Raw genomic sequence first — 20,793 nt, 5'->3', positions numbered from 1 at the left:
GTTCTGTAAATTGTAGAAAATAGTGGCTAGTTCACCGAATGTGAAAGTTTTCTAAATGTTTTTCTACTTATAGGGAAAATGTTGGATTTCTTTTATGTGATTTTACTGGTCTGGCCCACATCGCCATACAATATATTTCATACCCCCTGATTGAATACAACATAACAACTTTGAATTTTCTTACAATCACCTTCTTAATCTTAACCTAATGAACTTATCTTGTAAATCCATCTTGTTGGGGCCCACCCTACTACATTGTGGGTTTTTCATAAACGTTACTGAAACTTTAGTGAAAAGATTTGTCTACCACTTAACCTGGTGACCCAAAATCTAAAATATTTGTAATGAATTGGGTGATAATCAAAATCGACAGTCACAACTTAAAAACTCTAAAAAGTGAACTTGACCTTGTTGGGTGGCAATGACTGTATTTATTTTCCTCTACTGTTGCCCATCTGTCTCCTTCCTTTCTATTCCTGATTGTCGTGTTGCTGTGTACCAAACTGGACATGCTTCTGCTTTCTATTTCTGACTGGCTATGAGTGGGCCGCTGCTTGGTGCCACTGAGTTTTTTTGTGTATCTATGTGTGTGTGTGGATGTGCAGGGTTGGGTCTAGCGAAGAGCATCCTCCTCTAGTGGAGTGGCCTGAGGGGATTTCTTTCATGAAGTCAGATAACATCCAGGCGACCCCCTCTTCCCTTTTTTATAAGAGTTCTTTAACCTTGATAAATGAAGTAGAGGCAGGAAGGGAGTGAGGGAGGGTGGGAGGAAAAAGTTGTGAGCTGTGTTGGGGGATGAGGCTGTGATGGAGGGAGGAGAGAGAGAGAGAGAGAGAGAGAGAGAGAGAGAGAGAGAGAGAGAGACCAACTCCCCAGCCGGCTTGCTCTCAGGATCAATAATGCTCGGAGAGCTGCTGAGCACTCCTGTCTGGCAGCTCTACCATAGGGGATGGAAGGAATCAGGGGAAGAGGGGGAGGATGGGAAGGAGGGAAAAGCAAGAAAAGAAGTGTTGAGAAAGCCTCTCTATCTCCTTCTTGTCACCCTATTTTGCGAAGAGGGGGAATTGAGGTGGATGGAGATGTAAAGATAGAAGGAAGCAGAGAAACACAGATGCAGGGTGGAGGGAAGCTAAAACCAGCACACCTATCCAGCTAAACCATGCCACACACCTACCTGCCCACCCGCCAGGGAAGCACACACTCCCGCACACACGTACACTTAGGTCTCCTTTTGCGTAGCCACAAGGTTACAGAGTGTCGATACAAACGCGCACAGCCCTCTGACAAATGGGATTTGGCATGTTCAATCAACAGTGCTGCCAAATCCCTGTTGTTAAGTGTTGCAGAGCCATATCTGTCTGCAGTGGGGCTAAGCTATGCTACCTGGGCCCGCTAACTGTCCCCTAAATATCCTCCATTAAACTCCTCGGTAATAGAATTATCTGCTGCATTTGTCATTGGATTTGAATGGACGTGTGTGCTGTGGCATAAATAGTGGACAGAGAGGGAGTTGTCACTTTGTGCACCTGTTATAAAAAAGGCTTTGGTACCTCCTCCAGCAGTGCCTCCAGGTCATCTGAACTCTCTTCCTTTTTTCTTTTACCCTCTTTTTCTTGATTTCCCTTCTTGGAATTTAAGTCTCTGGTCTCCCTCCTCCTGGCCATCTCTCCTGGCCTTTTTCCTGTCCTCTGTTAGACCTGATCCTTTCATCTTCTCTCCCCTAATCCTGTGCTAGAGAAGCCACCCCACACCCCCGCCTCGCTTCCCATTGCTCTCTTTTTAACTCCATGCCTCCTCTTATTTTAGTGTGTCCCTGTGCCCATTGTGTCTCTTTCGTTTCTTCTCTTTTTGCCTTCTTTATCCACCCTTTTATCATCCCTGCCTCTATATCTTCTCAGTCTCTCTCCCTGTGTCTTCCATATCACCCCTTCTCCTCTTCTCTTACCCTCGTCTATCCTTAATTAAGTTAGAGATCAGTTGACTGCCCCTATCATTGGTAGAGAGCGGGTTGGTCCTCCCATCCCAGGAAGGGGGTGTATTGTCTGTGCTGGTTGACCAGTGTAATCCTCCTCCAGGGACAAAGGGCACTACCCTTACTACCTCAGCCACCCCCAAAGGGCATTAGCCCCCTGATGAGTGCCATGCCCTGGCCTCCCCCTGCCATCCTGACAAACCAGCATCATACCGCTGGCTCTTCGCTGGTTTGGCTGCTGAGACTGAATGCAGATCACCATGGCAAGGATTTGTGTGTATGTATGATGATATCTACAGTTAAGTGTAGATAATTCATATATCATGTTCTTTCGGGAGGAGAGTATTTATTGTAGGGGTACATTATAGGGACCCTTTAATCCATATATTCTACACGGACACATCTGCTGTAAAACCACAGAGTTCTACTCTAAACCTCTACACAACCCCACATACTTCGCTCTCTTCTTCTCTTTTCTCTTTAACACACACACACACACGCACACATTCACACAGGGAACAAGTAGCTAGGGTTGCTATGGGAACGGTTGGTCAGAGTTTACCAGAGGGGAAACAAACAAAGTACTGTTCATGAGAGCAGGTTGTTCTGTGCAGAAGGAGCAGTGATACTCTGAGAGCAGGTGTATGTGAAAGTGCGTGTGTCCAATTGTGGGTTGCGTGCTATCATGTCTGGTAAGTGATTAGATATGTGTGTGAAAACATTCATACTGTAACCTTTCACATTTGCATCCTCGCCTCCTTTTTTTTACTACGCCTCACCTGTGTTGGAACGGCTGATGAGGTAGAGCTGATGACCTTCTGATTAGGAGGTTGGGGATCCTTGACATACCAAATTCCTCCAAATTCCTCCTGATGGTGTGCATGACAATTGCCTTTATAAAGGCATGGAATAAAGCGCTGTATGATAGTGTGTGAACGGGTGAATGAGGCTTGTAGTAAAAAGTACTTTAAGTGCTCAGTTAGGTTGAAATGGCAATATAGAAGTACAATTTACCTGTGCACTACCTTCATAAAATATTTGAAATTCTCAGTAAGGATGAGAATCTCAGAGTAACTCGTGGTATGATATTTAAAGTTAACATGATACAACAATTTTGCAAGAAACCTGCAGTAGTGGGTCTGATGAGTCAAATTGTCATGGGAATCAGTTTTGGATACCTGCATGTTGTTGTTTTTTTATTTGTTATATTTGGCACCGGTGTATTGATTACATATCAAGAGGAAGCCAGTAAAGTATTTATCCCACTCCTGCTGCTCAACGAGCCCATGTGGCAACACAGCCTTCAGTTAATTTTAATCAGAGTAATGAATTTATATGAAAAAGCAGAAAATACTCTGAAACAGACAAGAATTTTCATATTCAATTCATCTGGTAATGTCTGTCTTTCTCAGTTAATCATTTAGAACATCAAACAACAGTAAAGATTTTGATTGTGTCCAATCAGAAGTTGGAAACCTGTTAAAACAACTTTAATGTTAAGACATGAAAGAGCAGTTTTTATTGATTGACACCAAGGATTAATACTCTTATAAATTTTCTTAACTCCTAATATCTGAGAGTGGATGAAAATGTGTATTTCTTTTCTTAAGCTGTTATTATGGGGAAATTACTTAACATTTTTAACTTATTTTGGAGGCAAACTTGATGCTAACCTGTCTCTCTATCCTATCCTACTGGTCTTTCTGTAGTTAAATAATCGAATCTGAGTCGCAAGAGCAACAGCTTTTGCCTAATTTTGGTCATTTCCATTTCTTCAAACATACGAAATGCATCTAAACTCTGAAGCACCATGCAAACCTCAATTTTTCTTTCCATAAAAATGCCACCATGCAATCCATCTAGGTCCCCATCCCCTTTAATGTCTCTTTAGCCCTGCACTTGGCTGCTTGAGTAATATTTATTGCACAGTCTCTTTTAGCCTCAGTTTCTCCTTTTTATTCATTTCCCCCTGAAACAAACAAGTCCTGTGCCGCAAGGCAAAACGCATCGCCCCCCACCAACCCCACTACCTCCATCAGCCTTCCCCACCTTCTCCAACCCCTGCCCTCTTTCCTTCAGCACTGACAGATAGACAGACATACTGTTCTCTCTTTCTTTGCCTTTCACCTCTCAAACCTCCCTCCATCCATCCTGCCTGGACGGGTACAATGCAGGGGCTCTATCCTGCGGCAGGGAGAATGCAACCCTGAACTAACAATATCACCAAGGCTGCCTGAATGCCGCCGAGTCCCATTGTGCTCTGTCAGAGGGGAGTTAACACCCATGTCTGAGCCCAATGAATAGTATTATTGTGTCTGAGACATACACCGCACCCCGGGTCCCCATCCATGTCCCCGAACTCAACTCGCCTGCCCCCCCAAACTTGGCTCTCTTGTCCCAACAGTGTAGCCCCCCTCTCACGCCACTCTTGCACCCCCTTCGCTCTTTCCTTAACAGACAGCTCTAACTTCCAAAGCCTTGCCGGCCCACTGACTCTAAACCTCAGCACTTTACTTCTCTATTCCACTGGCAGTCAGCCCATGGGTTTTAGTCTGGTTTTTAGAACTGCAGAGGGGCTAAGAGAGGTGAAAAGAAGGGCTGTAGTGACTCTTGCAAGAGTATTTTGCAGATTGTGTGGTTCTGGCAGCATGTTGCAATGTGAGGTAGTGGGGGTTGAATTTGGCCATAGCTCTTTTTCTGTTGTGGAACACAATAGGACCATGGATCCTCAAAGAAATGTCTCCCCCCAACTGCTATTATCATAAGAAGAGGGCCGCTCAACCAATTTAAATAATTCTGGATGATACAAAAGCTGAGATGTTTTGTTTGGCAAGGTTTCTATAGAGCACCACTGGTCTGGCCAAAACATTCCCATTCCTTCACACTAACTGTGCCACAAGGTGGTGAAATATCCTGTCAGGTTTAACATTACTTTTGTTATTTATAATCATTAAGGGCAAATAAATATTACATTTCGCAAGCCTGTTCTGCCAAAGGAGCGGAAAAAAAGCATAGCTGTTAAAGACAAACTTTTCCCGTAAATATTTTTTATGTATTCTATTGACGCAGGAGTGATTTTTATAATGGGCCCACTCTTGCTATATTTTGCTATCTGCAGCACATCAGAATCTAATAGCTGAGAGTACCTTTGGCAGGCAGTATCTCACTGCCTGACACACTTAACTCTCAGGCCTCAAATCCCCGCAGTTTCTGCTCTCTGAGGTTAGCAGGTTCATATTACCAGCTGAGTGAGGATGCCAGAATCCTCACCCCAGACTTCTTGCTGATCAAAGACCAGGATTGACATTCAGAGTGTGTAAAATCCTAAAAGTTAAGATTAACTTGTTTTTTTTCTCCATCTCTGTCTCTGGTTGTTTGTGTACAACAGGAAGAGGAGAAGGAGGAGGAGGCAGCGGAGAACGAAAAAGAGAAGCAGAGTGGGTGGAAGAATGGAAAAAGAGAAGGATAGAAGCAGTTCGAGGAGGTGGTATCGAAGCGGGTGAACCCAGAGCAGGTGAACACAGCTGTGGATCGCCATGGGCTCTCTGGCTGCCTTCCTCCTGTGGCCCCGGTGCTGCATACAGGGGTCCCGGTGAACCAGCAGGGGCCAGCCAAAGCTGCGGCAGAGTGGGCAGGCTAGGCCAGCCAAACCAGGAGAGAGGCAGGTGAGGCGGGTGAGCCGAGCTCTCATTCCCGCCGGCTACGAGCCTCCTCGGCAGAGTGGAGCAGCGCGGAGTAGCAGAAATCAATACAGAGGAGAGAGGCTAGCAGAGGTTGCCCAGCACCGCCTGCAGGCCTCGGAGCCCAGGGACCAACCACCACTGCTCCCAGCTCCTCTTTCCATCTCTCTTTCTATCTTTCTCCAGCAGTCCCACCACCATCTAGGGCCAGGGCCCTAACCTTGGAAGTGCCCCACACGCTGTGTGTGTGTGTCAGTGCACGCACATGTGTGTGTGTGAAACAGAGAAAAGGGAAAGGGAAGAGACAGAGAAGCAGTCTTTGTGTGTGGTTCAGCTGGAGGGTTTTTACTTGGTCCAACACCACTTCATAAAACTTTGTCAGAGAGACGTGGAGACAGCAGGAGAGGCAGAGAAGAAGAATGAGACAGGACGTCGAAGGTCTCTTTTCTTCCACCTGCCTCCCTCTTATTACTCATTCCATCTTAACCGTTTGAATAAGGATCTGTCTGAGCAACCTGCTCAGTCCCACTTCCCAGCACAATATTCCTAAGATCTCATGAGCCAGGATGAAAGGACAATTTGAACTTTTTCTCTCATCCGCTATATCAGACACAACCTGTCTTTTCGTCTTAGATTTTCTTACCCTCACTACAGCAGCTCCCATAAGAGGATATGGCAGTGCAGTATTGATCTATAAGGTGGAAGAGAGGAAGGCGGGCCTGGGCTTTCATACCTCTCTCTCACTATGTGTGGGGAAATAGCACCTGAAGTCCACTTACCGCTGTGCAGCAGGGATCCCATGGCAGCACAAGTGAATGGCTGCTAATTGAATGAGAGATGAAAAAGACAGTAGTTTTAAAAGTGCCATGCCCTCAATCGTCTGCCTTCGTTTTCATCTGACTTTTTGTCTCCTCCACGTACGCAAAAGTCCTTCCCCACACAGACACTCACTATTCAGATGTTTAAGCTAAATTGCCAAAATAATCACAAATGAAAAGCTGGTTTGACATCAGCGTGAATGTGCAGACCTTTGTACAAAAGAGGGGAGAAACAAGTCGAATTTTTATCCAGCGATAGTGAGTGTCACGATACAAAAAGATACTGTACATGTCTGAGGGCTGGAATGACACTAAAGGACAGGTGGAGAGTTTCCCAAGAATGCAAATGTGCGGTGATTACGATGGGATTCTTATTTCCTGGTGAGTACAATGTCACGGTTTCGTTCTTCATTTTTATTAACACAAGCCACTCTGTTAGTGTGATAACCATATTGAACTAAACTAAAAGATAGCATAAGATACCATCTCTGCTCGGAGGACCACGTGTGTTTTTCAAGTGAACTCAGAACATGTTGTGTTGTAGATGATCTCCACAGTCTGCGCTGTGATCACACTGTCACCGACTGTTGGAGTAGCTCGTTGTTGTTGACTGTACCAGGCAGGGCATTAAAGCACAATTCCCCCTCGCCTGCCAATCTCCTGGCACACACAGAGAAACTGGCGCCTCTCTACATCTCAGCCTGGCAGCGATTACAAAATGGCCGATTCCTGTCTGCCAGCTGTCTCCCTCAGCCAAGATGGCGCTCACTCTCTTTTTAATGCCCGCTGTTTGCCATCTGCCCTCTAATTGTTAACGGCTATGCAAATATCTTGTAATTGCCTTTGCATGCGCTTGATACTTAACCCCTCCCCATCGGTTGTAAATAATGGTGGTAGCGTAGACGGAATAAAAAGAAACACAACCCTGTGCGGTTGCTGATTGAATACACAGCAGGAACAATTAGCAAATGAATGTTGCCTGTAGTTGCTCTGCTCTTTACTTCTCTTTAAGCTCACCTTATTCTGCATGCAAATCACCGATGCTGTTGCTTTTGATGCTAGCTGAAAAAAATAAAGCGGCACCTCGTCTTTCTGTCGCATTCAGAGACGCTCATGTGTCTTCTCATTGTGCCATATGTGGCATCTGTGGTTGGCTGCATAACCAGGGTACCCTGCCTCCTCTGACAGGCAAAGCCCACACTGTAAAGGGGAGCAGGAGCGAGGGAGAGGCATAACATAATGACCTCATTAGCATGCTCAGCACTCCCTGCTATAGGCCCTGGTGCGCCGCTGCGCCGTGGGACCCACCGGTGTACGCCCTTCTCACAGCACTCAGCATGCAACATTGTGTTCTCCCCACACAATGCGGCGCTTCATACAGGCTTTATTACGCCTTGTCAAAGCACAGGGGGATCAGGGGTATCAGTGCAGAAGCAGCAGGATACTCGCTGTGTACGTGGAACAGGAGATGTATTGGTGCTTTATGGTCTTAATGTGGTGTTAGCTGTGCTGATGGATCCTCTGTTGCTGCTGTTGTGCATTGATATGTGTGTGTTTATGTTTGTGTGTGTGCTTCTCTGCGCCCCCATACTTGTGTGCGTTTGTGTAATTGTTCGTTTCATTGTCAGCTCCCATGGCATTCGTGGCAGTTTTCACCTGTCAGTGCTAATTATTGGAAAGAGTGATCTGGTGAATCATCTATGTCCTGGAAATAGGCTATCAGCCACCCTGCAGACCTGCTGTATGGCATCTGTTGTCGTTCTGTAGCAGCGTAGCTTTTAGCTTCACAGTGAGGACTGTAGGGTGACACCACTACATATGGGCTCTCTCTCTCTCAAGAATATGACAAGATGACAGATCAAAGCATACATATTTACGTTTTTTTTTGTTAAGTCGGAGAGGTTTAAGCCAACACTAAAACAAAATCGGAATTCTTTTTTCTAGATAAATCATATCTCTTAATGAATGTTTATTATTGTGAGATCAGACACAAAAGGACACATGCTGACAGTTAAATGTAGGTTTTACAGTAAAACAATTCACACAACTATTAAAAGCATAAAAAAACAGCAAAAGACCCAACAACAATAAGCACTGACGTACAAAATATAAAAATTGAAGTACCGTGGTTGTCCCCAAAATAAATTTTTTGAAATCTGTGGTGCGATTACTGCTGAAAATTTTAATAGTGTAGTAACCACTGTTGTCTTTTATCCCTCCTCAAAAGGCTGGTTCATCCCCGTTATCATCTCCTCTATCAAACTGAGGCAGTTTTAATCAAGCCTCTGTCTAATCAGTCCACAGTGACATTGATGAGACTGAGGTAGAGTGGAGCGGGTTAGGATAAAGAGCCCATGCTAGCAGTGGTTAGCCTAGGTGGGGTGACGCTACAGTATCTTTTGTGGGGAAACAGGCAGTGGAGAGGACTAAAATCCTCTCTCAGCAGGGAGGCAATAACAACCGATGCAAGCTAGATTGAACTTTTTATAGAATTTTTTGATGATGTTCCTAGGTTAATAATTTTGTCTAAATTCTTGCTTTGGAATTGAAACATACCTGGGTTTCAGAAACAGTGTAGAGGAGAGAAAATAAAAGAGGCAGAGCGAAGAAAATCAGTTTGAATTTGTTCAAATCTCTCATGCAGTCTTAAATATGGATGTGTGTCAAGTGTTTCAAAGAAGAAAGAGAGACGCGACTGGATCACGAGGAGCTGAAAGGGTGGGGCCATCGTATTTTTCGTATTCAAAACTACAAGGACGACCATATGGTATGAAAAGCAACCGATGAGCACGATACCTCACCGCATATGCCAGTCAGCCATCATAAGTGACACGTACTGGCTTATGGAAACATACTGCATGAACACACACACTTTCATGTGTTCGTTCACGCTTACTCACAGAAAAAAAATGGGGAGGAGGGGGGGCTCCACAATGCCATCCCCTGCAGAAAGCTTTTATGTTAATCACAGTTAGGGCCCTGTGTCTTACTTACAGTGTTGCAATTATGCATAATTCAACACACAGACAACAGGCAGGACAGTACAGTAGACCTTGGTTTAGGCGGCACCGCCTGTGGTTGAATGTGAGACACTAAATTGAGCAGAATAACAAGACTCGCCTTTTTCTTTTAAGGCTAAAGGATATATTGAGGTTCCAAATGTTTTCATTTAAATGTTTTTTTAACTAATATTCATGATTCAAATAACTATATAAAGTTTCTAAATTTAAACATTACTAAAACTTTATATTAAAATCATTCTTAATAGATGATTTAACATTTTATTTAATCAGAGTGAGATCTGCTCAAATACACGAAAGATCAGCATCACTACTGTAGTACAGCATAATTTTCCCTAAATTGCATTAACTGAGAAGTTTTTAGGGCATTTTTTTGTGCAGTCTTCATTGGAGTGACTCTTATGTGGACTGTTCATTTGTGTGCGAGAGAGTGTCGTTCACTCCACTGCAGCTTTTCTCATTCTGACTGCCCATTGCTTTTTATTTGCTTAGGTATTGATTGAATGTGGTGCACCCTCTGAAGTAATAGTTGCTGAAAGCATTTACAGCCATCACTCAATTTATCCTGGCCAGTTTCACATGTCATTCTTTTTCTGGTTATGACCAAACAAATAAGTCATCAGTTCTGTCTAAGATCAAATTATTATTCAAGTCGAAAATGAAATGTAGACACATGTGCGCCGAGGTTGCGGCAGTAGGTAAATTTGCAATTTTTATGTGCATTTTGTGCAGTTTTTTTCTTTACTATGCTCAAATGCATGAATTTTATTTTGCAGAGATTATCGAGCTGAAGTGATCACGAAAGCTTCTAGCTGCAATTATTGCCGCGCATTCATGTTCAGCAGAAGACTGATCTCTATTCATTTCAAGCATTGCAGTTTTCTATTTAAATGACAGCCATTATTTCCTAAAAAGTGAGTCATTTAAAATATTGAACCTCTTTCAGTTATAATGATAATTAAGGTAATTGGTTGAACAGGCTAAGATCTTTTTCGGGCCATTTTATTTGCCAAGATACACTTGATAGACCAAACTAAATTCACTTCAATGATACTCAAGCAAATTCCTTATGTGAAACTACCCTTCTTAGGAAGTAATTCCTGAGTCAAGTGCTGCTGCTGTGGTTTCCTCGGAGCTGCAACACTGAGCCCCAAGTCTGATTATAGACTCAGGGAAAAACAGTCAGGCATTTATCCAAGTCACTGATTATGTCATTTCAACAGGCTGCAAACACTCAGACTGGGTAGACAGCTCTGAGGGGAGAATTATGAAGCCGGACTGGAATGGAGGCTGTATGAAAAGGAAATGAAAATGGAGTAGTGCTGTATGTGTGATTAAACTGCCTGCTTACCGGCAAAAGGCCACGCTGGTGTAACACAGGCCTGAGATTTGGCCATAATGAAAATGTGAAGGTGGTGGGGTTTGAACCCTCTGAATGATGTGTATGAGCACACACACACACACAGACACACTCTCTGGTGGCTGCACATGAGTTATATAGTGTATGTATGTGCTCAGGTTGAATGGTTTATATGATGGCCCGTTAAGAAAGACCACAGATGTAATTTGAGACACAAAGCACAGAAGAATAATTCAAGGAAAAACATCCTTCTCCAGTTAAAGAAAAAACAATTTAAAAAAATAAAAAAATTTGTAGGTGACATGCAAATTAGACCACCATGCCCACATAAATATTACATTTAACCATTTGGATTCAGAGCCAGAATCCCAGTCATGAAGCGTGGGAACAGACTAAATTAGGAGGTGAGGGGTCTGTGCGGTGGAGGGGGTTTCAGTTAGTTCACGGCCAGACACCCCAGCTGCACTGACTTCCATTCAGAAACAGGTTAAGGAGGACCTCAAAGGTCAAGGTTAGAGGGAGTGGGGGGAAAGGGGTCATCACTGCAGCATAGAGCAATATGCGTGTGTGTAGGTGTGTGTGTGTGTGTGTGTGTGTGTGTGTGTGCCATTCATCTGTCGTGCGTTCCTTGCTGGCTGGTTCACTTGTCTGTAAGCTGACTGCATGTTTGCTTAGTTTATAAGCTGCTTCTTATTGCCTCGCTCCAGGGACAACTTGAACAGAGAAGCAAGGGAACCCAACCCCCTTCTGTCAGCCTCTGGCCAGTTTCCAGCCGGCCCTGAGCCAAATCGAGCCAGAAATCAGACCTGCAGCCTAGTACACCCCCTGGTCAAACAACCCCCAGTGAAACGCAGTCAAACCTAGTCAGACACTTTGACAGCCCCCCCCCCCCCCCCCACCCCCCTGTCTGTCTCAGTCTGCTGCCTTCTGTAATTTAGCATGTTGGCTCAGGATTAATCAAATGTGCATACCTTAATCAGAAATATCTTTCATTACATGTCACTTTGGAAAGCCTTGAATGGACACATGTAGAAAGAAATATAATTATGAATTAGCAAATGTAGTAGATAGATAGATAGATAGATAGATAGATAGATAGATAGATAGATAGATAGATAGATAGATAGATAGACATTGACCATAGACCATGCGCTAATTTGATGTGCCATCATCTTCATCATATGGCATTTTCTTTGGTATCGAAATGCAGCAGATCACTGCCATTTCATTAAATCATCCAGGAGGTGAGTCCATGATCATGTGGCACATTAAGCAAGTTATGTTTGACATGAGCAGTGTAACCCCTTTAAGAGGAGGGACTGCAGCACATGAGGAGAGGAGAAAGACAGGATGTGGAGGCAGATGAGGAACAGAGAGGACAGTGGAAGTGAGGGAAGAAATGGAGAGAAGCAGAGCCACAAGCTAACCCACCCTGCGGTTGCCTGCTTCCATTCTTCATCGGGTACTTATGGTTCATTAGACTGTCTGAAAGAAAGACCCGCTTTCCCTCATCACCTCAATAGACTAGTCCCCCTCTCTCTTCCATAGCCTGGAGGGTTCTCCTACAAAAAAAAAACCTCCCATACCCTCGTTTTCCTTCTCATTTCTGCCTCCGTCTCTTAATCGTCTCAACTCGCCCTGAAATCAAGCTTAGTAACAGCAGTTTTGTGAGCCCCTCTGGTCCACCCCCCCACCCCCCTGCTTCCATCTCCTATCATCCTCCGATCCCCACCAGCTCCCCTTCTCTGCTCATTCACTCACCTTGGTCAGACACACCACCCACCCACTGCTTAAATCCCTATCAGCATGTCAAGTAAATGTCTTCCCAGCTGGGGTTGACGCACACACACACAAACGCACATGCTGAAATATAAATGCACTACACACACAATCTTTTGCTTGCTTCTGGGGTTTAGCCTTCCTCCCTGCTGACCCTTTTCACCCCTGTTTTGCTCTCTTCCCCTTCCCGCCGACTTTCTTTCCCCCTCTGCCTCTCCTCAGGCACCGATCTGACAGGATGGTTTGGCTAGCTGACTGTATGTGCAAGAGGTTTATCACAGAGCTTCACTGCACTCCTTCTGTTGCCTGCCTGTTTTTATTTTCAAAATTAAAGTGCTTTCTCCAAAAGCCACTCGGTACCTTAGGCCATGCTCACCTTTACATCCCATCTTTTTGATTAAAAGGTTAGTGGAATCCTATCCTCTAAATTTGTTACAGTAAAATCTGGTCAGTTTATCTTCTAATACAATCTCCAGCTGCAATATCTGGGCTGTGTGTTAAGAAATAGCTCTCATATCTGCCATATTTTGAAGTCGCTCTACTGCAGAATACTTATTTTTTCCAGAAGGGATGTAATATGAAGCCAGGAATGTTCTTTAACACAGGTTTTTGCAATTTTTCTTTGCAGATTCCTTTTTCAGATGAATACTTTAAAAAAATAATTTTTTGTTATTAATTTTGCATTATCTACCATAGTTACATCTTTCACTAAAATGTTGTTGCTGGGAGATTTATAAATATATTTTGATGAAGGCATCTATGATTTGAAGAGATCAGGTTCACCTATCGCGAGAGAACCTTTGTTTGTTTGCAAATGGCTGCGGTTGTTTATCGTAGTATTTAGGGAATAAGAGATTTCCTTATTCATCTAAATTGTCACAAACCTAGTCTTGATCTAATCTCCCACCAGCTGAAGTCTTAGCCTCCTGGGTTGTAAAAATAATTTGTGCAATTTGAGTTTGTTCATATACACTGCTGATATCATTAACATACAGGGGGGGCAGTCATTACTGAGCTCCCAGCAGACCGCAAAACAAAAATCTCACCCTGGTTCTTCTCAGAATAAGTGACCGTTTCCCGTTTGAAGCAACCCCCCACCCTTTGTACCACATTTCAATCATTACGCTGATTTTTGGGGACAATGACGAGCAAAGGCGAATTCTCAGCAGTGCCTCAGTCAACATACCACAATCTTTATGTAAATGTATTCAGATGCATTCTCAGCCCTCTAGACCATCATCTCTGCTGGGTGGATGTAGTGGAGGCTGTTCAGTCTTATCTTCTCCTGTAGCAGGCTGAAAAACGCGCAGCACGGTTGGTGAAGCATATTGCGAGGTGGACCCCTGCCAACGTGCGTGAGAAACCCCTATTAAACCCTATGTTTATGTTGGGGTTGTGATTTACAAATGTGCGTTTTCGTGCCTTAAGGCATGTGCACCCCCTATGCCGTTTTGCTTTTTCATCAGGCGCACAGCAGACAGCAATAGAATAGCGAGGACGGGTCCTTGCTGCGTGTGGAAGGGGAGGGGAATAAGAGAGAGATAGAGAAGTGTGCATGTGTGCATTTTCATCTTATTAGGTGCTCTTCTCTGGAGCTCGGTATTCTGCTCATATTGAGATATTTCCTGAGCATGCTGACACAATTATGCACGCCAAGCAACTGTGTATGGCTGTGCTCCTTGACTCCGGTTCATCTCTAATGCGCTGAACTTGACACTCGGCAAGTTCATTGTTATTCATTTCACTGTCATCCAGGGTGCCCTGCGAGACTGTCCAAGTCTCCAGCCTAGGTTGTCCTGGCAGGACTGTGTTTGTCACACAAGTGTGCACACACACAAACATCCACACAAACCTATTGTTTCAGCATCAGGATGGTTGTAGTCCTCCGGGTAAAGGTGTGTGCTGACTGGATCGGAGGATGCAGTGAGATGGTGCAGTTTGTCTGTGACTTAGTAGCACCGCGTTGAGCTGCAGCAAAGTTCAGATCTCTGGTGAATAGGCGCAACGAGAGCAGATGTACAGTTTTTCTGCGTAGGCTGATATTTGTTTCATTGAGGTGAGGAGTTGGATTTGAAATATTAAAATGTCATTTTGTGTTTGACTTCAGCTTTTTCGTTTTTGTGTTCATTTTATGTCACCAAATTAAAAACCATTAAACCATTTCTCACTCAAACACCCTTAAAATAAGTGTGTTCTTCCCCTCTTGTTTTCTTGCCCTTTACTGTCTCCTTTCTAGGGTTTTTTTTTTTAACTTTCTCCTTCTGTCACTAGAAAACCAGGGGCTGCAGTTTGCTTAGCCGAGTCCATAAAGAGGCATCTTAAAAAGCTGTGTTAACAGACCAACAAAGCTTTAAATGTGCCCCCCTCTGTGAGAGGGTGGTTCCCATAGGGATGTGGCGTGGCGCTCCATTGGTAGGCTTCTATCCGGCTTCTCATTCAGCCCAACGCTCAGTCACGGTCACTTATGGTAGGAGGAGAAATCACACAATTCAGCCTAGGCCTGATCCAATGACATGTTTTTTTAATGAGGTGGCTCTATGTCTTTGTTTGGGCACCAAATTCAAGTCCAGACCTGAGCAAGTCCTGCTGAATAAGATGCAAGGCCATGGCCGGGCACAACTTAGCACACAAAAAACCCACAAAGAGCTGAGCTTCTGTTGAGCTAGTGAATAGGTCTCTACTTTCACACTGCTCCTCTGTGAACATGACAAGCAAGCAGGGCCATACTTAATTTTAACTTCTTATTTCTGATGGGAGTTTTAATGTAGCATTTGTTGTCCCCTTAGCTTGAGGACAAGCTCAAAACCCTTATATATATTTTATCAGGATTCAGTGGCACTCAAAGGAATTGCCTGGAAGCTAATTTTACACCTTCTAGTTATTTTTTCCAGGGTCATACACCAACGGATTTCTTTCTTTTTCATTTTCGCCAGCCCTGGTGTCTTTTTCAGAAAACGCCACACCATATATCACACATATGTGCATTTGTCATACGGCGTGTGTACATCTGCAAGCATGCCAGGCGCTCACTGGTTTGTATGTTCAGGGGTGAGGACTGTCATTAAACTGTCTGCCTGCATCACTAGACTCAACCATCACCCAGGCTGGCTGTCCATTCTGCTTCATGCTAGGTCTTAGAACAACACACACACACAGTCAGATTCACTTGGCCTGTAGCCAGGATTCACATACACAAAGCATACAGTCTGCCTCTTCACATTGATATGAAAGATTACATTAGCAAATACAGATATTTTTATGTTCATGCTGCACAAGTTTCATTTTAAAGTTTCATTTTTTTATTCAAATTTCAAGCCAAAAAATTGAAAAAAGTGATGCTTCATAGATTTTTTTATATATATATATATATATTTTTTTTTTTTTTTTTTGCAGGAAAAACTCTTTGAAAATATTAGTTGTGGTCATACTCCCAACCTGTCCAGCTTGTGAAGCCCTAAAATGAAGCGGTGTCCATTTGTGACCCCCTCATAATAAAAGAAAATTAAATGAAAAGGGATTTTTCTTTTCAACGTGTTTTTAGGTCAATTATTTCATAGACATATAGAGGTAAAAAAAAATCTGTTTCTTCTTGTCTCTTTAACCAGGGTAGCATTTTTTTTCTGTAATGTTAAATAGGTTCATAAGGCCAGGTTACCACTTCCAATTTCAACAAATGAAAAGAAAAACTAAGAAAATTTTGTTACTTAAAAATGAATAAAAATGTGCATATGAAAAAAAAACCCTTTTAAATGTTTTGCCAAGTTAAGCACACTACAATAAACCACAGTCTGCCCACTGGACCTGTGTGCCCAAGTGCTAAAGCATCCTTAAACCCTCTCATACAGCCAACCCATCAGCCGGGCTACTTGTCTCTGATTTAGTCCGACTCTGTTCTTTGCTCATGTTCAAGGCTGTGGTAATGGGGAATTAGTATGCAGAGAAGCAGACAGACGGCCCTGTGGATCCAATAGGTAGCCAGACTGGAGAAGTAGGCTGGAGTGGGGGGAAAGAGCATGTTGTTCACTTCTCCTCCTTCTATCCTCCCGCTCCCCTTCCATCACCCTTTCTTCGCCTCGTTCCCCATGCCCTGTCCCAAACCTTAATGGGACGTCAGACGGACAGCCTCGCCTGAATTGAGCAGGGACAACAGCCTGCAACCCCCTTGTTGTCTTTCCAAAAAAGAGACTCCCCCATCCCCCTCTTTCCCCCATGCCCCATTTGCTCTCACACGGCTAGCACCCATAGCTGCTCTCCTCAGTTCTCAGGGCTATTGAAGGGGTTCCAGACACCCTCCACTCTTCAGCCCCTCAGCCTAACTCTGCATAAATTAGACACGTCTCCCTGGTGCCTCGTCAGCCGCTCGGGGCACGCCTGGCCCCAGGTCTGCCATCTTCCAATCTGCTGCTCTTGCCCCCCCCTCATGCTGTCACCTTCTGTCTCCCCATCTCCACCATCTACTGTATTTTATCAGTCCTCAATCTTCTTCTATATCATCTTGAGAATTGTGTCCAAGTTCTTCCAAAATCACAGTCACTACCCCTTCTGCTTCTGCTTTTGTCAATTTTCCACTTCCTTTTTCTTCTTTTTTTCCCCCTTAAATCCCCTGACACACTCACTCCTACCTAACCCGCTTTATATTCTCCACATTCTCTCTGTCTGCTTTTCTTATCCTGCTAGCAGTTTCTTATCCATATCTACCAAGCCTTTTCCTCTCCTCTCCTCTCCTTTCCTTTCCTCTCCTCTCCTCTCCTTTTCAGCCAGGATATTGTTTACATCTGTCTTGGTAATCACCGACAGAGCCTCTCTAGACCTCACAGATGTTGCAATAATACAGGGGATTAGAAGGCTTAACACTCTGGCTTATTTAGGGAGTTTTCCCAATGGCGTGGTAGCGAAGCTCGTCAGCTCTTCTGAATTTGACCTTTTTTCTGTTTCACTCACTTGTGCCGAGATCCTGCAGTCTCTCTCCTCTTTGATTTGTGATTTTTCTCTGTCTCTCTCTCTTTTTTTTTTTTACAAGAGTCAGGCATGCTGATTTCTTTCCCAGATTGGTCCTCTGGGCTCCCAATTCCAGCAGATACATCAGTTGTTTGGTTTAAATAACAGCTAAAATACTTTATATACTCTATGACAGGAAGGACATGCTATCTTTTTTATTCACAAGCCCTTTAATCCGGTGTCATAGTAGCTATCTTACATACTGTATGAGTTTATCCTTGGCATCCTCTAGCCTTGCAAGAATAACAACCCAGTGTAGCTAGGTAGCTATGTGCTAGCTTCTTTCGTTGCTCACTATGATGAGGGCTGGACCTCCCGCGTCTCCTCTGGTCTCCTCTTTACTTCAGCATTGAACGATAATTGGATGGCCTTCTCAGACTCAGCATCTCTGCTGCCCCTCTCTGCTGTACAACGCCACTCGTGTTTTATGACCAAGCAAATCCTGCATCTGAGACTGTGTGTGTGTGCGCGCCTGTTTGGGTCAATGTATTTCTGTCTGGATTCTAATCCCAAAGGTGATATTAGTCTCATAGGGGGCAACCCTTCCCCCTTAAGCACGCGTGTGTGTGTGTATCTGTGTTTGTGCTTCAGGCATTGGGGTCAGCCAGGAAGCCCAGACAGGGCTCTATCTTGACCTCTGACCCATGACTGTCTGCTTGCTCAGGGGTCATGCACATTCGCGATGCAGACAGCTGATAGACGCACAAACACACGGACATGCACTTGCCTTCATGCGCCCTCCCCCATCTAGTAAACATTAACAGTTTGGTATGTCTGGGGTGATGATGACAAAGGCAGCATCATCGTCACTGCATATCTGCAGAGAGCTCATGTGATTTAAATAAAGTACATCTTCATGTGAAACAGCTCTTCCTGTTGGTGGTTTTCTGCAGAAATCCCCATATGCTTAATTAACATACACTAAAGGACACTTGGAATTAGAAGAATATTTCTGGACTAACTGCACAGTTTTGCATTGCATGCAGTATTGCATTTTCTATTCACTAATGAGTCTCTTTTTTACATGCTTGTATCTTCACAGATGCAGTCAGAAAAGCCACCGTGAAGATAAAATTGACTCTTGAGCTTCCACCTGAATAACAAAGCGTGCACGCTATCTGTAGCCAATTTCTTTGAACACGTTTAGCCTTGGCCACATATGGAAAATGCCACCTCTACACCTGCAAGAGCAGTCACTTAGACACACATCATTAGAGTCTGATTATCCTCTGTCTAGGCGCTCGTCTTTGTGGATGGTAACAGGTAAGTCAGTGCTGCTTCTAAAAGGTAAGTTTAGAGGTTGAATCAATTTAAGTGCTGTCTAAAGTGTAAAATGGAGCTTCCGAACAATATTTTCCAAAATTAGTTTCATTAGATATGAATTACTATATTTGAGACCAATTTTAGGTCGGAGATTGGATGAGACCACAAGGGGTCTTTCTTTTTCACTCTGTAATTTACATTCAAGTATTTGATTGTAAAATCATTCAACGAGAGTTTGCTGTTGTTGAATTACTTTCCTCTTTGCTGGTGCGACATTATGTACACATGTATATTTAGAGAATCTTTTTCTATAAAGAAATACGTTCATCACAAAACACTGAACGATATTGCAAAATGCCAAAAGTGTTGTTCTAATGGGATATTCATATTTTGAATAAAGTTGATCAATTTGTGAAATGAAAAACTGCCTGTGTTGGGTTTTCTTTCTACTGAAGTATCATTTTTATATCTGCCAGAAATGTTTGTTTTTAATAGTTGTGATTATACCTGAAGCATACAGTAAAGTTATAGGACTGATCATGTTTCATATTTTCAATAATGTCAAATAATTCAATAAAAACACAAACAGCAATAATTTTGGTATTACTTTCCAAAGCTTGATATGTCTTATTGCTCACTGGAATTTACTTTGCCAATACACTATGCTCGCTCCTAATTACTTTTTCCAAATGACTTCTCTAACAAATATGCTCTTTAGTCTTGTTGGGGTCCAATTTGCTAGAAGCTACAGTTCCCAGCTGCCTTAGGAAATCATTTGGCCTACTAAAAAAAATATCTTCCACTGTGGGTTTTGGCCACTGTTATTTGTGGCTAAAACCCACAGATAGAATCAAACTGGGAAAGTTTTGAGAGGTGTTTAACAAATTTCTGGTTTCGCCACTTTCACAGGCTTTAATGACAACAAACACACTGAGCTTGATCCTTTAGCACAGCACAACAAAGCACAGATGCTTCATTTTCTGAAGCTATAGGAACCTGTTTATTTAGATTACTCTGATTATTCCAGCAGTGGCTGAAGGGTTGGAAGGGGAACAGTTAAAGCAAGTGGCCTAAATCTGTAGTGTCAATTAGGTGCCTTTGTATGTGAGCAGCAGGGGTGTTGAAGCGAATTGCTGAAGCTGAAGGAAACTCTGAACAATGATACACATTTATAACCACATACACACGCATACACAGGCATCGGTCCTATTTTTGTGGAGATCACACCTCCTTTTGTTTTCCCTCAACAGCCAGTAGAGGCAATGCCCCAGTGCCCCCAGTGTGCTCCAGTGCTCTGGGTGAAATGGGCTCCCATGCTCTCCTTTCAAGCCCCCTCCCCGCACTCTCCCCCAACCATGCTGTCCCCTCGCTCACTCCAGGCTTCCCAGCCCTCGGCCTCCCCGTGAGTGGTCCTGACCTGAAATTAGGCCCAGGCAAGCCACCGTGGCCAGACCGGCATAAAAGGAGATCTGTGTGTGTTTTCGTGTGTATGTGTGTGCACCATGGCCCTGAAAGAAAGTAGGAGATTATCCCATTCTGTGTGTCCAGTCACCAGTCCCGTATTGACCACAGTGGGCCACCCAGGGAGCGTCCAGCCAGCCGTGAGATGGCCTGATATACATGCTTACTGGCCGTGCTAGATTCCCTCACTCTCACCGGGGAGAAGGCCGAGTCCTACTGGCTGAACTCTTTCTAAAGACACTGTATGTGAAGTGACCGACCGTGCACAGGCACACACACACACACAGCTGCTGTCATACACATACACACACATGCATTTCGTCGTAGCCTCTGTACAGTGAAAGACATTGCCATCAGGTCGTTTTCTGTGTCCTGTGAGGCGAGGCGGAGGTCATTGGGAAGGTGGAAAACCTCTTTAATGGTGGCAATGATACCATAACAC

The 20,793-nt window shown here is 43.9% G+C and overlaps 1 long non-coding RNA gene across 4 annotated transcripts in view; it reads left to right on the top strand.

Annotated features, from left to right (window-relative positions):
* Positions 1–19,446, top strand: part of LOC101485746 (uncharacterized) — a 41,762-nt gene extending 22,316 nt beyond the window's left edge. For 2 of the 4 annotated variants that reach the window (XR_013095590.1, XR_013095591.1), the window contains exons 3-4: positions 5,361–6,851; positions 18,670–19,440. This is a non-coding gene — a long non-coding RNA (uncharacterized LOC101485746). Of the gene's footprint in view, positions 1–5,360; positions 6,852–18,669 lie in introns of all 4 variants that reach the window. The other 2 variants (XR_191285.4, XR_013095589.1) reach the window with 2 other exon arrangements.
* Positions 19,447–20,793: the final 1,347 nt, after the last annotated feature.

The sequence above is a fragment of the Maylandia zebra genome, linkage group LG23, assembly GCF_041146795.1.
Source record: "Maylandia zebra isolate NMK-2024a linkage group LG23, Mzebra_GT3a, whole genome shotgun sequence".
NCBI classification, from domain to species: Eukaryota; Metazoa; Chordata; class Actinopteri; order Cichliformes; family Cichlidae; genus Maylandia; species Maylandia zebra.
Note: the sequence above shows the minus strand (reverse complement) of the source record. Positions and strands in the feature narration are given on the sequence as shown.